The 13,668-nt window shown below is 44.0% G+C and overlaps 1 long non-coding RNA gene across 1 annotated transcript in view; it reads right to left on the bottom strand.

Annotated features, from left to right (window-relative positions):
- Positions 1-10,740: 10,740 nt before the first annotated feature.
- The window catches only part of LOC103595084, a 6,808-nt gene continuing 3,880 nt past the window's right edge, over positions 10,741-13,668 (bottom strand). Inside the window, exons 2-3 of the long non-coding RNA XR_550908.1 lie at positions 13,262-13,343; positions 10,741-10,912 (exon numbers count right to left, since the gene is read on the bottom strand). This is a non-coding gene — a long non-coding RNA (uncharacterized LOC103595084). The remainder of the gene's footprint in view (positions 10,913-13,261; positions 13,344-13,668) is intronic.

The following is a 13,668-nucleotide window of genomic DNA, read 5'->3' as shown; positions in this document are numbered from 1 at the left end:
CTGGATGTCCAGACCTCCTTACATTGGTGTGAGCACAGCTCAGTCCACCTTTTATCAAAAGTGGAGTTGGAGTAGGGGGTACAGAATTCCCCCAATAGCTCCACCCAGTGTGTCCTGTCCCCATCAGAGCTGTAGGGACGCAGAGCTCCTTGTCCCAGACCTTGAACAAACATCCTTGCCGGGATGTTTGCGAAAAATCAATATAAAAATCAAAACACTCTCAAGAAACATCTGACTGAATTCTTAAGAGGTGTTAGAAGAAAAAATATTCTTTCTCTGCTTTTGTGTTTGTATTATGTTTTGTTTTATTTGTGGTTTGTGGAACAGCAAACTATTTAATCCACCTTTAACATACACACATGTGCGGGCATGCGCACACCAGGAAATTATGTCAGAAGGACCCCGGAGTCTCTGTCAAGGCCTGGAAATACAGCTGAGCCTTGCAAGGACCTGGGACCACCAGCTGGAGGGAAAAGTGAAAACTCTCTGTGTCTGTGGGGCCACCTTGTCCCTGGTGTTTTTTGCATTTCTGCTTCATTCTCTCACAGATGACCTTTCTCCATGTGGCTCCTCAGTCCAAGTACCTAACAGAACTTTCTAGAATCGCTGAGTCACAATGTCTGAATTTATTGCAGAGACAATCTGGCTGGTTCGCCTTGGGTCCAGTTAGCTGTAGCCATGAGAGGGGGTACACCTGACCCACAGCCTGCTCGGCATGGTTGGGGGTGGAGATTGTCTTCTCTAGCACCCTTTTCTGCTGTGACATTTCATCCCTGAATCTGTCTTTCATAAACAGTTACATGTTTCTGCTCCCTTCGTCCTCGCAGTTCCTGGGGTAAGCACTGCTGGAGAAACATCTGCTGTTTTTGCCTCCCCAGCACCATTGCCCCCCTTCCAGCATCAGATCCCCTCTTTTTCTTTTGGACATACTCTTTGCCCCACACTCTCCAGGTGGTTCAGGTGGGGCTGCCATCTTCCACTCCCCCCACCTGCCTGGCCAGCGAGTCACAGTGACTTGTTCAGAGATGAGCACATGACCCAAGCAGGGCCAATCAGGGTCTAATCTGGGATTTTTGCTGGGCTTATCAGGAAAGGCATGTTCTCCTTCTGTTGAAGTTGCCAGATTTAAGCCTGGAGCTGCTGGTGGCCATCTTGGCTTGCTCCAAAATGAAGCCAACACAGATAAAAAGCAGAGCCAAGAAATACAAACAAGTTATGGACAACATGATTTGAACAATTAAATATGAACACATCTAAGTAAGTGGACCAAAAATGGACCAATCTCTTTTTTTGCTTATGTCCATTTGAACTGGATTTTTGGTTTTTGCACCCAAAAGAATCCCACCAAAAACACTGTGGAAGGAAATGACTTACATTCTTCATCAGTTTCAGCCTCACCAGCCAACACTCAGAGAATGAAAGAGCTAGACAAGCCAGTAGCCATTAAAGAGTCCAAGACTTCATGGTGCAGAAAAGCTTCAAGCCTTAGGGGCTGGAGAGATTTGCCTGAGGCAGGCCAGCCCCTGACATTTGCGCCTCAGAGCAAGAACAAAGGTGGAGGCCCACATTCTGTCCTCTAAGTATTTAAACGTTACCAATCAAGCTAACAAACTTTTGAAGACAATTCTATCTTTCTACCTTGATATATATATATATATATATATATATATATATATATATATATATACACATCTTCATTTTTGACGTAGAAGGCCAGGTCCAAATTTAGATTTCTCAGCCCTCCTTGTTGGCATGGGGAGTGCCACTCCCCTTTCTACCCCACCCCCCTCCAGGGCCATCTTGATGAGAGAGTCCTCACATGCACTTAGGTGCACATCTCGGCTCACACGTCCAAGCTCTGCTGACCCTCCCCCCACAGGAAAAGCTGCTCCTCCTCCCCTTCTCAGGCTTCACTGAGGCCTGCCTCAGGAGGATAGACTCAGCAGAGGAGCCGGGGCAGGTCCTAGAAACAGGCCCAGAGCATTTGGGCAGAGAATTCCAGTATCCTGGGTGCCCAAAGAATGGCCTAAAACGGGGTAGGTGAAGGCCTTCAGTGATACATTCCTTGGCCCAGAGACACCATCCCCTGAGAGGAGGGCCCCACCTTCAGGAGAGCAGACCCCTGAGAGGAAACCATGGAATTACCATAGAGGAAGTTAAAACTTTGCTGAAGTTGCTTTTATTTATTTATTTTAGACTCTGGTATTGTTTGTATTTTGGATTATACAGCGGAGTGGGTGGGGAGGGCAGGCCATAATGTTCTCAGTATTCAGGGCCTCTCAACATAGTCTTCCTGCCTTGGTTAGAACTCACGTTTCTCAAGAGGCCTTGCCCTAATCCTCTATGGTGGTATAGAAGTAAAAACTTGAATTTAAGACTTCAGCTAGTATCTCAGCTCTGCTCAGAGAATCAATAATATGTACTTTGTAGGACTTAAAGTAATCTGTGTAAGTAAAGCTTAAGAATCGGCATACAGGAAAAACTATGAGTGCTCTGAGTTCAATTACTGCTAAATAGCTAGTCCCATAGTCTTCTTCCATGTCAGTGGTCAGCAGAATCTTTCTGTAAAGGACCAGACAGTAAACGTTTTCAGCTTTGCAGGCCATGTGGTCTCTCTGTTACGGTTACTCAACTCTGCTTGTGTAGTGCAGGAGGCAGCCAGAGACAATGTGTACAAATGAATGTGGCCGTGTTCCAATAAAACTTTATTTATAGATACGGAAATTTGAACCTTATGTAATTTGCACATTTCCTCCCAAACATTTAAAAATGTAAAAGCTGTTCTTAGATCATGGGCCATATAAAAACAAGCAGTAGGCTGGATTTGGCTCTGGGGCCATAGTGTGCACGCCCCATTCCATGGTGTGATGGGCTCTTCCTTACCCAGGACCATTATCATCCTTTTTTTTTTTTAAAGATGACTGGTAAGGGGATCTTAACCCTTGACTTGGTGTTGTCAGCACCATGCTCTCTGAAGTGAGTGAACTGTCCATCACTATATGGGACCCGAACCCGTGGCCTTGGTGTTATCAGCACCACACTCTCCCGAGTGAGCCACGAGCCAGCCCCCATTATCATTCTTTTTACCATTCTTATTTCTTTTTACTCTTATAAAAACAGAAAATAAATTCCACAGCGTCTTCGTTGTTGGAAACACAGGGACAGTCGAGTGTTCAGAGCCCCAACTGCTCACTGATCAGCGCTGCCACTCTTATAAAAACAGAAAATAAATTCCACAGCGTCTTCGTTGTTGGAAACACAGGGACAGTCAAGTGTTCAGAGCCCCAACTGCTCACTGATCAGCGCTGCCACTCTCTCTCGCATCTATGGAAACATCACTTTGCGCTCTCCTGGCCCCATGGGGTGCTGGAAGCAGCAGGTGGGAGAGAAGAGCATTACTTTCCATGTGCCAGTGAATATGCCTAAACATGACACATAGACTCAAAGTCCGTCTTCTCTGTTTCCCAACTGTGTGATGTTGGGCCAGCTCCTCAATGTTACCAAGCGTCATGAGGCTGATGTTCCTTCTGCACCAGGTGCTGCAAGTATTCAGTGAGATAAGGCACATACCACAGCCAGCACATGATAAATGCTCAATAAATGCAGCGGAGATAATCATGAGTCACCAAAGCGAACACTGCATGCCTGGTGTCTGGGTGTGTGCTGGCAACCGAAGAAGGGAAGGAACAGAAAAGGGATCGGGGCCGGGGGGACTCAAGGGCATCTTCAGCCCATGCAGAGAAGGAGTAGGATTGTTTAAAGCGCTTTTCTGGCTTCCATGTGGCAGGTAGCAGGTTCCTATCTGCAACTCCTAAGTAGATTGCACAGAAACATCAGACCGAGCAGCCAGCTCTTATCCAGCATCTCCGCCAAGTCCCTGCCTCTCCTCAGCTATAGGAAGAGACAATTTGGGGAGGAAAGTGTCTCCTAGTGTGACCCTCCTTCAGGCTGCTGTTGTTATTTCTGCAGGCTGCCTTCCATGTCTCACCTAGGATATACGGATGTTTACGCGGTTGCCAGCATTCACTTCATATTCTACATACATGTAGACATTATCCCATGTTGCTACATGGTTGTCACATTAACCAGTGTTAGTGGTAGCATACTATTTCTCCAAGCAGCTTTACCATCATTGTCTTAACATTTCCTGTACTCTTGAACATTAGGTTGGTTTCTTTCAGTGACAAATATAATGCAGTGTTAACTACTTTTATTCTGCTGAATTATTTCCTTTCATTTCCCTGGGATAGATTCCGAGGGGGAGCTCAAAGCAGTACTGCACTCCTCCGGCTGCCTTCCTCCCTCCTGGTGAGGCGTCCCCAGGCCAAAGGGACATGCCCATTCCAAATCCTCAATCTCGCTTTTAGATCTTTCTCTGGGGACCTGGGAGCCCCAGGAGTCCCTGCCCCAGTGGTCCCACTGTCATCACCAGGGCCTGCCCAGCCCCACTCCCTGGGTCTCTCCTCCTGAGGTCCAGCCACACCACCAGTTGCACCACCAGTGAACACAGAGCTGGACCCAAGGAGTGGCCAGTGGGCACTGGGATAGTGGACAGACTTTGAACGTGTGGGCTGGGGTGTCCATACACATTCACATGAAGCCCCTTCCAATGTGGGACAGATCTAGCACTCGGAAGAGAAAGGGTCTGGGGGCCAGTGACTGGCTTTCCCCCATGCTGTCACCTTTTAACATGGGACTCTGCCTCAGTCCGTTTTGTGCTGCTATCACAGAATACCACAGACTGGATAACTGATGAAGAACAGAGATTTACTTCTTACAGTCTGAGATCGAGGGACCGGCATCTGCGGAGGGCCTTCGTGCTGCGTCATCCCTCAGCAGAAGGCAGGAGGGTGAAAGAGCATGTGAGAGAGAGCAAGAAAAAGGGACCAACTCATCCTTTTTATCAGGAACCCACTCTCTTGATAACAACATTAATCCACTAATCGCCTCTTAAAGGTCTCATCTCCCAACACTGTTGCAATAAGGATTGTTTCCAGCACATGAACGTTAGGGGAAACACTTGACCATCATAGACTCCAAGGTGTCTGAGCATTTTAAACTTGAACCCGGTCTTCAAGTGGTTGTGAAGGTATGTTTGTCAAGGCAGGAGGGTAGAATATATTTTTATTTAACAATTTATAACCTGATTTATAACTTTAAACCATTTAGACATATGGTATGCAAGGTTCCATTTACACTCTAGCCTGGAACCCTGAAAATTATTAAGAGGAGGTCTGGGTTAAAGGTTGTGACCATTTCTATAGTCTCTTGCTATGTATGACTGTATTACCACATTGTTTGTCCAAGTAGCTGCACTGATGTACAGCTTATGAATGTACCAGTGTCATCGAAGGTTGTGACCATTTCTATAGTCTCTTGCTATGTATGACTGTATTACCACATTGTTTGTCCGAGTAGCTGCACTGATGTACAGCTTATGAATGTACCAGTGTCATCGCACTCTCTTGGGCACTGGGGACTCTGGTTGTTGCTGATTCAGTAGGTGTAAAGTGGTCTATCAGCACTGCTTTACTCGGCATTTCTTTGATCACCTTCAATAATAATAATAAAAGCCACCTTTATTGAGCTTTTACTATGTGCCAGGCATTATGATAAAGCATTTTGCCTTTATTTTCTCATTTACTTCTCCCAGAACCCCTTGAAGTACGTATAATTAGGATCCCTACTTTACAGATGAGAACACTGAGCTTAGAAGAATAAAGAAATTTGCTCAGCATTGCAGTTAGTAATCAGTGCAGCCAGGATTAGAAACCACATATGTCCAACTCCAAAATCTGTGATTGTTAATTACATCATATATGTCTCGCATGTGTCTATTTCCTAAATGCATTTCCTCTTTGGTGAATGAATTTTTAAAATCATTAATTTAAACTTTTTATTTTGGAATATTTTTAGATTTACAAAAGAGTTGCAAAAATGTACATAGACTTTCCTCCCATATACCCTTCATCCAGCATTGCCTATTATTAACATCTTACATAACACAGTACATTTGTCAAAACTAAGAAACTAATATTGGTATAATGCTATTATCTAAATTACAGATTTTGGGGGGTGGGGGATTTTCCTGAATAGATTTTTATAGCCTTTACCCTTAACAAAGAAGTTCATGTTTCTCATAAAAATTTGAATGAGCTCTTTATGTTTTATTTGATCACCACTCAAAACATAAAAAAAAAGTCTCTCCGGTCCTATATACTTCCCTGAGTCTGCTGTTAAATATGTCCTGTCCCCTGACCTCATTCCCTTCACTCTCCTCTTTCTCAGGTCCTGTTTTATTTGATCACCACTCAAAACATAAAAAAAAAGTCTCTCCGGTCCTATATACTTCCCCGAATCTGCTGTTAAATATGTCCTGTCCCCTGACCTCATTCCCTTCACTCTCCTCTTTCTCAGGTCCTTCTTCTGTGTTCTCTAGAACCCCCAATCTGTCCAGTAGTCAAATTCCTACACACTCCCTCTCCTTCATTAAAACATCCTTATTGCCACCTGGACACCTGGTTCTCCCTTGTGGAGAGGAGTTGCCCTGAAGCGCTCCCAAGAGTTGCTCTCTCTCCACCTCTGACTCTAAGTTCCTCGGGGTCAAGAGTTGGCTTGGTGTCTTCTTCAATCTCTGAAGATACTTCTGAGCCAGTTCTTCTCCACTCCGATGTCTGCACTTACCCCACTGAAGTCAAATTCTGCTGGTCTTAAGACCTGGATTGTCGTTTTCTTGTCTGTGTCTTTCACCATTACTTAAAGAAGATAATCTTGCCTAGGACTTTAAAAGTGATCAGAAAGAACTATGTTAACTTCTCTTCAGGAAAAAACACACACACACATGATGAAAACAGTCCAAATATCTATCAGTGGATAAGTGGGTAAACAAATTGTGGTGTATCCATACAATAGAATATTACTCAGCCATCTTATTAGTTTTCTATTCATTTTCTAGGGCTCCCATAACGAAATACCACAGACTGGGTGGCTTCAACAGCAGAAATGTACTTGCTCACAGTTGTGGAGGCTGGAAGTCCAAGATCAAGGTGTTGGCAGGTTTGGTTTCTTCTGAGACCTCTTTCCTTGGCTTGTAGATGGCCATCTTCTCCCTGTGTTCTCACATGGCTTCCCTCTGTGTGCGTCTGTGTCCTGGCCTCTTCTTATAAGGACACCAGTCATACGGAATCAGGGCCCCCCATTTGACCTCATTTTACCTTAATTACCTCTTTAAAGGCCCTGTCTCCCAATACAGTCACATTCTGAGATTTACAGGTTAGGACTTCAACAAGAATTTTGAGGAGACACAATTCAGCTCAAAAAAGCCATACTGACACATGCTGCAGCATGGGGGAGCCTTGAAAACGTTATGCTAAGTGAAAGAAGCCAGAGACAAAAGGCCACATATTGCATGCTCACACTTATATGAAATGTCCAGAACAGGCAAATTCACAGGATAGAATGCAGATTGGTGGTTCCCAGGGACAGAGCAGGAGGGGAGAATGGGGAACATCTGCTGGATGTGTAGAGGGATTCCTTTTTGGGATGATGAAAATGTTTTGAACTAGATAGAGGTCGTAATTGTACTATATTGTGAATGTCCTGAATGGCATCAAATTGCTCATTTTTAAATGGTTAAATTTATATGTGTGAATTTCCCTTTAATAAAAAGCACACACATTTCTCCATTTCTCAGCACCATCCCCATTCTGGTCACTATGGTAGACTTGTCTACAATGGTTCCTTCTACCATGACACTGGATCCCTTCCTCCGTGCCTCTGCAGAGATCTTGCTCCATCATTTATCCTCTCTCAAACGCAAGCTCTGCCTGTCTCTTATATCTCCAAATTCCCATTTTTCTTCCCCTTGCAATGTCATCATGCTCTGGTCTGTCCTACTTCATCAAGAAATTCCCTCCCTTCACTCCACAGCCACCTCCATCCCTGCCCTATCACTCTTGGAAGAGCTGTCCCCTTCCTCTCCTCCATTCACCCCTGAGCTCACAGAGGCATTCTGGCCTCCACTGAAACAGCTCCTTAGACAATTCCTAGCACCCATCAGGTCCCAGCCTAGCTTTCTCTTCCTCTGAGAAGCCTGCATTGACCCCCCGAGCCTGGATGACTTCTGTTCCTGTGTGTCCCCAGAACACCCTGTGCATACTTTGGCTGGAACACTTGTCATTTGCACTTGTCTTTCCTCCAAGATAGTAAGCCACTTAAGGGACACATCTGCATTTAAAGAACACTGTACATGCAGCACTGGGAAGCACTTAGTATGTTACTTATCTGCTATAACTTTCTAGGTGTCCCAGCAACACTTATCAAATAATCCATTATTGCCTCCTTCTTCTGAAATGTTAAATATTACATTCTTATGTTTAGCTGAGTTTATTTCTGGGCCTTTTATTCTGTTCCATTGATCAATATGTATTTAATTGTTTTGAAATTTCATAAACATATTTAAAATGCTGAATTTGAATACTTTTATCATAAACGTTCCTTCGTTTTTTAAAATAAATTTTGAAATTGTTTTATATATGTCCAGTAAAAGGCCTCCTAGTTTTTTATTGTGATTATATGGTTTCTAAAATGCCTCATAAAGAAAACGCCTTTTAATAACAGTTAGCTTTCCCATATGAACCATAGTATATTTATTCAAATTTTTATTTATATCATCCAATAATATGTTATATATTGTTCTTTCTGTAGATTCTGCATTTCTTCAACTGGGTGCTGAGTGCCCCTTTCATTATTTTGCTTTGTGACTTCTTTATATATTATATATAATCAGTTGTGTGTATAAAATATTTCATGACATAAGATTCTAGTCATCTCTCAAGGGTTTTATTCCCTTGGAATGAAATACTTTTACTGAATTTGCAAAAGTGATTCTCTTTTTAATAATCTCCTTCAAGTTTCTTCATTGCAGTGTATTGAAGATGCTTCTTTGCATGTATTCATCTGGCATCTAGTAAAGGATGATATTACGCCCTCTGAAAAAGATAACACCCTTGTCTCTCTTTCCAACATTGTACTCCTCTTATATATTTTTCACATCCAATTACACTGCCTGGTCCTCATATTGTTTCAGTCACTCATTCCATCAGTCTAAAATAGAGGAAAAGAAAATCAGCGGTTCTTCTGGTGCGTGACCTAAGCTTAGTCAAAGGTAAAATGGCAGTTGAGGTTCTGTGGCTCCTCTGTTGGCGACGGTACTAAGGAGCGTGTTCCCAGGTGAAGGTCAGGGAGCTGTGAAGGAAGCTTCTCTTCCATTTTAACTCATACAAACATGAGGCTGTTAAATCCACATTCAGTTTTGACAAGAACGTTGGCTTTCTCCAGGAAACCAGAACACTGGGCAGCACACAAATATGATTCTGCATTTCATTCTCAATGGTCTTCGATCTTGACACCAAAATGCTGGTTTTTAAGTTATCACGCTTTTAACTGATTTTAAAATGAATGAATTCTCTTCAGGCAGTATTTACCTCCTGTCTGCACTGAAGCCCCACCTACCCACTCCCTCCTGAGGGGTGCCTAATCTAATCTGCATACTCACCTAAACTTTGTTCCTCTGTGTGCCTCAGTTTCCTTAAAAGTTACTAGACTAGATGACTGTCGTGGACTTGTGGAAATGTTAATACATGTTGAGGCACATTTCTTGTTGGTATTAGCTTAATGACTTAACTAATTAATGAATGGATTTTTGATACCAAAACAGGGACGATTGTTTCTATGGGTGTGGATGCCGGGAGCTGACAGGAAGCCATGTGAGAGGGTAAAACTGAGGCTCACTAGAGCTAGAGCTTCAAGGCCAGCTGTTCCTTCTAAAACCAGGTGCAAAGGTCCAGCATTTCAGGAACAGTTATCTGAACACATCGTTCAACATCACCTCTTTTGTGAAACCTGAATGGGCCTTCCTGAATGCTGCTTTGTATCCAACTCAGCAACCACACTTTCCACGCTGCACAGGAATCATCTCTTTCCTTGTCCCTTCCCCAAGGAGACTGTGAACCTTCAGCTGGCAGAAAGGCCACCTAGAGAAATTTCTGGAATAAATGAGCGGGAGTGAGGGGGTGAGTAAATGAAACTATGGTTCTGTGGTCTAGACTTGCGCTGTCCAATACAGTAACCACCAGCCACATGTGGCCACTTAAATTAAAAGTCATTGAAATTAAGTGCAATTAAAAAGTTGGCTCCTCCAGCACACTAGCCACATCTCAATAGTCATACGTGGCTGGTGGTACCGTACTGGACAGCACAGGTTATAGAGCATTTCCGTCATCTCAGAAAGTGCTTTTGGACACTTCTAGTCCAGAGCAAATCTTATCTTTATTATGCACACACACTCCTTCGGAGTTAGAGGGACCCTGGGGTCACAAGAAGGGTCGTTTCAACCCCACAGTGTTAGGTCAGTCATTGCCAGGCACACAGGGCATCACTGCTCTTGACGGGGGATGGAAAAGCTTCTAGAGGAAGTTAAAGGGGACCCTCTGTTCCTAGACACCTTCCACTCCCTATTTCAAACCCTTTTAGAGAACAAAACGCAAGAGGAGACTCCAGTGCCATGATGTTAGACAACGTTTCATTCCTTTCCCAGACAATGAGCCCTCCATTGTATTCCCATTACAATTTATGAAGGGAAACTCATGTCTCACGTGATAAATCATCTTTATTTATTTAAGTTTGAGAAGAGGCCAGAAGCAGACGGTCATCGGACAGAGTGTGATCACCACAAAGGCTGCCTGGAGAGCCCTCGAGGAGCACACGCGTTCCCTGCTGATTTTTACACACTCTTTGTCAGGAAATGTTTGCTCAGACGTTTTCAGGTGTGCTGTGTCTTTGTCCCTGGGGCTTGATCTTAAGCTCTGCTCATCCCTCACCCACTGAAGGTCTGCTCCTTCCAGAGAGATGCCTGGCCACAGAGATGACAGCCTCCCTTAGCCAGTTATGACCGTGCTCGGACATTGCCAAACCCTCCCATTCCCTTTTTGGAAACAATAAGCAATGGTTAATGTCTGCAGAGTGCGTGGGATCAGAAAATCCCTGGGGCAACAGCTGAATTCTTAATAAAAATTCAAGACAACCCATGATCCTCCAGGCAGCAGCTTCTGTGAATGGAAGACATTCCACGAAAACGATCTCAGAATTCTACTCCACAACAAATGCCATGTGAACCAAGAATGGTCATAATCTTAGGCTAAACAAATAGAAGGGAAAATTCACATCAACAGAGTAATTGTTGCACTAAGCTTGGTGTTGTGAAGAACACCAGGGCAGAGGTGGGGGCAACATTTTAGAAGTTTCCAGAAGGGAGCACTAGTAGGGAAGAAAATTGCAAAAATCGTCAGAAACCATTATCTTTGGATATGTAAACCATCCTAGCTGAGAGCACTCTGGACAGAATAAGGATTGAAGATAATCCTATCAAACTGAAATTTTGAGAAGGTGGATCTCAACCAACAGGATGTGGCCTGGCAGCTTTAAATATATAGTTCTGTTTCTGCACTCCAAAAAATGCATTTGTAAAAGTAGATGCCTAAGAGTTTCAGATAACTAGGAGATCATCATAAGGCCACAGCACAAGTAGAATGTTAAAAATAAAATTTTAAATGTCTATTACTGATATGGGGTGAATGGGCTGGCTAACAGGCTCCCCTATTTTTTTTTTTTTTTTCCTTTTTGTCTCTTTTTTTGTGACCGGCAACGGATTGCAACCCTCAGTGTCGCGCCCGTACCAGACCGGGACCGGCAACGGGATCGCAACCCTCGGTGTTGCTCCCGCACCTTGCTCAGCCAGTGAGCGGCCGGTCTGTATGTGGGATCCGAACCCTCGGCGGGAGTGCCGCTGCGCTTCCCAAGCGGCGCACTGTAGCAGTGTGCCACCGGGCCAGCTAACAGGCTCCCCTATACCCTGAGCTGGGCAGCTACATCCAGAGAACCTGAAGACCAGCACGCAATTAAATACCATCTTAAGAACGGGGTTCAGAGAGGAGTGATCAGGGCAGCACGAGCTGGAAGCATTGAGTCTGGGGAGAGATTATCAGAGTACTGATAAATCTCTGCAAATCTTTTAAAAGTCACCTTATGAAGGAGAGAGTAGATGGACTATCTGACCTATACAATTTTTTTCTTTTTTATTGAAGCATAAATGATTATACATATTTGTAGGGTACAAAGTTGACTATCAATAATTGTGTACAATATGTGATGGTCAAATCAGGTGACTTATCCAATTAATTGTTCTGAACTGGGAGCTGAGCAGAGAAAAGAGATGCTCCCACTCTTTTCTCCATGTTAGGGGCATGGTGGTAGGGGCATGTGTAAATTCACTTAGTCCTTAGGATACATCCAGCAGGTAGGTATATTACCCTTATCTTATACATGATAGAACTGCTTATTAAATATCAAGCTTATTAAATTGCAAGTCCATGACTTGCAAGTGGCAGAACTGGGATTCAAACCTGCACCTACCTGCCACTTGAGTCTCCTTCCTCCAGGAAGTCTTCCCTGACTGTGCCTTAACCTCTCTTTCGCAGGTGTCATGTGTGCTCTCAGACTGCTCCTTCCCTTTCTCTTTTACCAGTTCCTTCTGTTCCCCCATCTGCTCCCTGTGATTCTGACCTCTTCTCTCCCCTCCCCAGAACCCAACTTTCATCTCTCTCTGTGGGCGAGTCCCCACATTATGTCCTTAGCTGGTTACTTGCCAACTCCCATTTCCACATTTTTACCCCTTAGTGCAGAGTTTTATCACTGGTTGGTGCCCAAGTTATGGAGAACAACTAAACCAATCCATCAGTATTTCTGGAATATCCACTAGGTTCAGGGTGGGGGTGGGGAGTGTTCAGAAAACAACCAACATTAAAAAATAATAATAATAACAAAAAATACCAGGGAATAGTCATTTGATTGTTAAACGGAGCGCTGTATGCCAGATTAGCTAGTGTTCAATCCCTTACTTTCAGGAACACCCAGTCTATTGGGAGAAAAAAGACAAAAACCTGTTAAATAATTTCAGGTATCAGAGAGCCATGCACTGGGAGCTCTGAGGGGGAAGAGCAAGGGTCTGTGTCAAGGACCGTGTTCTGGAGGACTTTGAGGGGCAGACCGTGTGGGGAGGGCATTTCAGGCAAAATCTCATTGGGAATAAAGGTTATGGAACCCTAGGCAAGGGGCTCACAGGTCTCACAGATGTCAGCACGAGTGGAGTGACGTCTGATGTTAATCATGCACACAGACTGTCTGTAGGGAATTTGGTCAGTACCTGTTGATCAGCTGTAGATGTGCATTCCACTTCCCGAACTACATCTTACAGGGATGCGCCTTGCTCGTTCCAGCACTTTCTTCTGTAATAGTGGAACAAGGGAAACAATGCAAATGTCTTCCAATAAAGAATTTTTTGACAAATTATCAAACATCCATACAATAAAATACGATGGAGCCGATAAAAAATAAGAACGTGGAAATACAACCATGTATATGTTTTTTTAAAGAACAGCCGTAGATTAATACATGTAGTATAATCTCATGTGTTTGTGTGTTCACCCAGAAAAAGATCTCAAAGGGTGTGTCTCAAACTGCAAGTAACACTTGACTTTACACCTGGGAAAGGGACGTGGCGGGGGGGGGGGGGGGGGGGCCGGGCGGGCGGGGAGCAGCTGGGCTTCGCCC

This window comes from Galeopterus variegatus, unplaced genomic scaffold (assembly GCF_000696425.1).
Source record: "Galeopterus variegatus unplaced genomic scaffold, G_variegatus-3.0.2 Scaffold1676, whole genome shotgun sequence".
Classification (NCBI taxonomy): Eukaryota; Metazoa; Chordata; class Mammalia; order Dermoptera; family Cynocephalidae; genus Galeopterus; species Galeopterus variegatus.
Note: the sequence above shows the minus strand (reverse complement) of the source record. Positions and strands in the feature narration are given on the sequence as shown.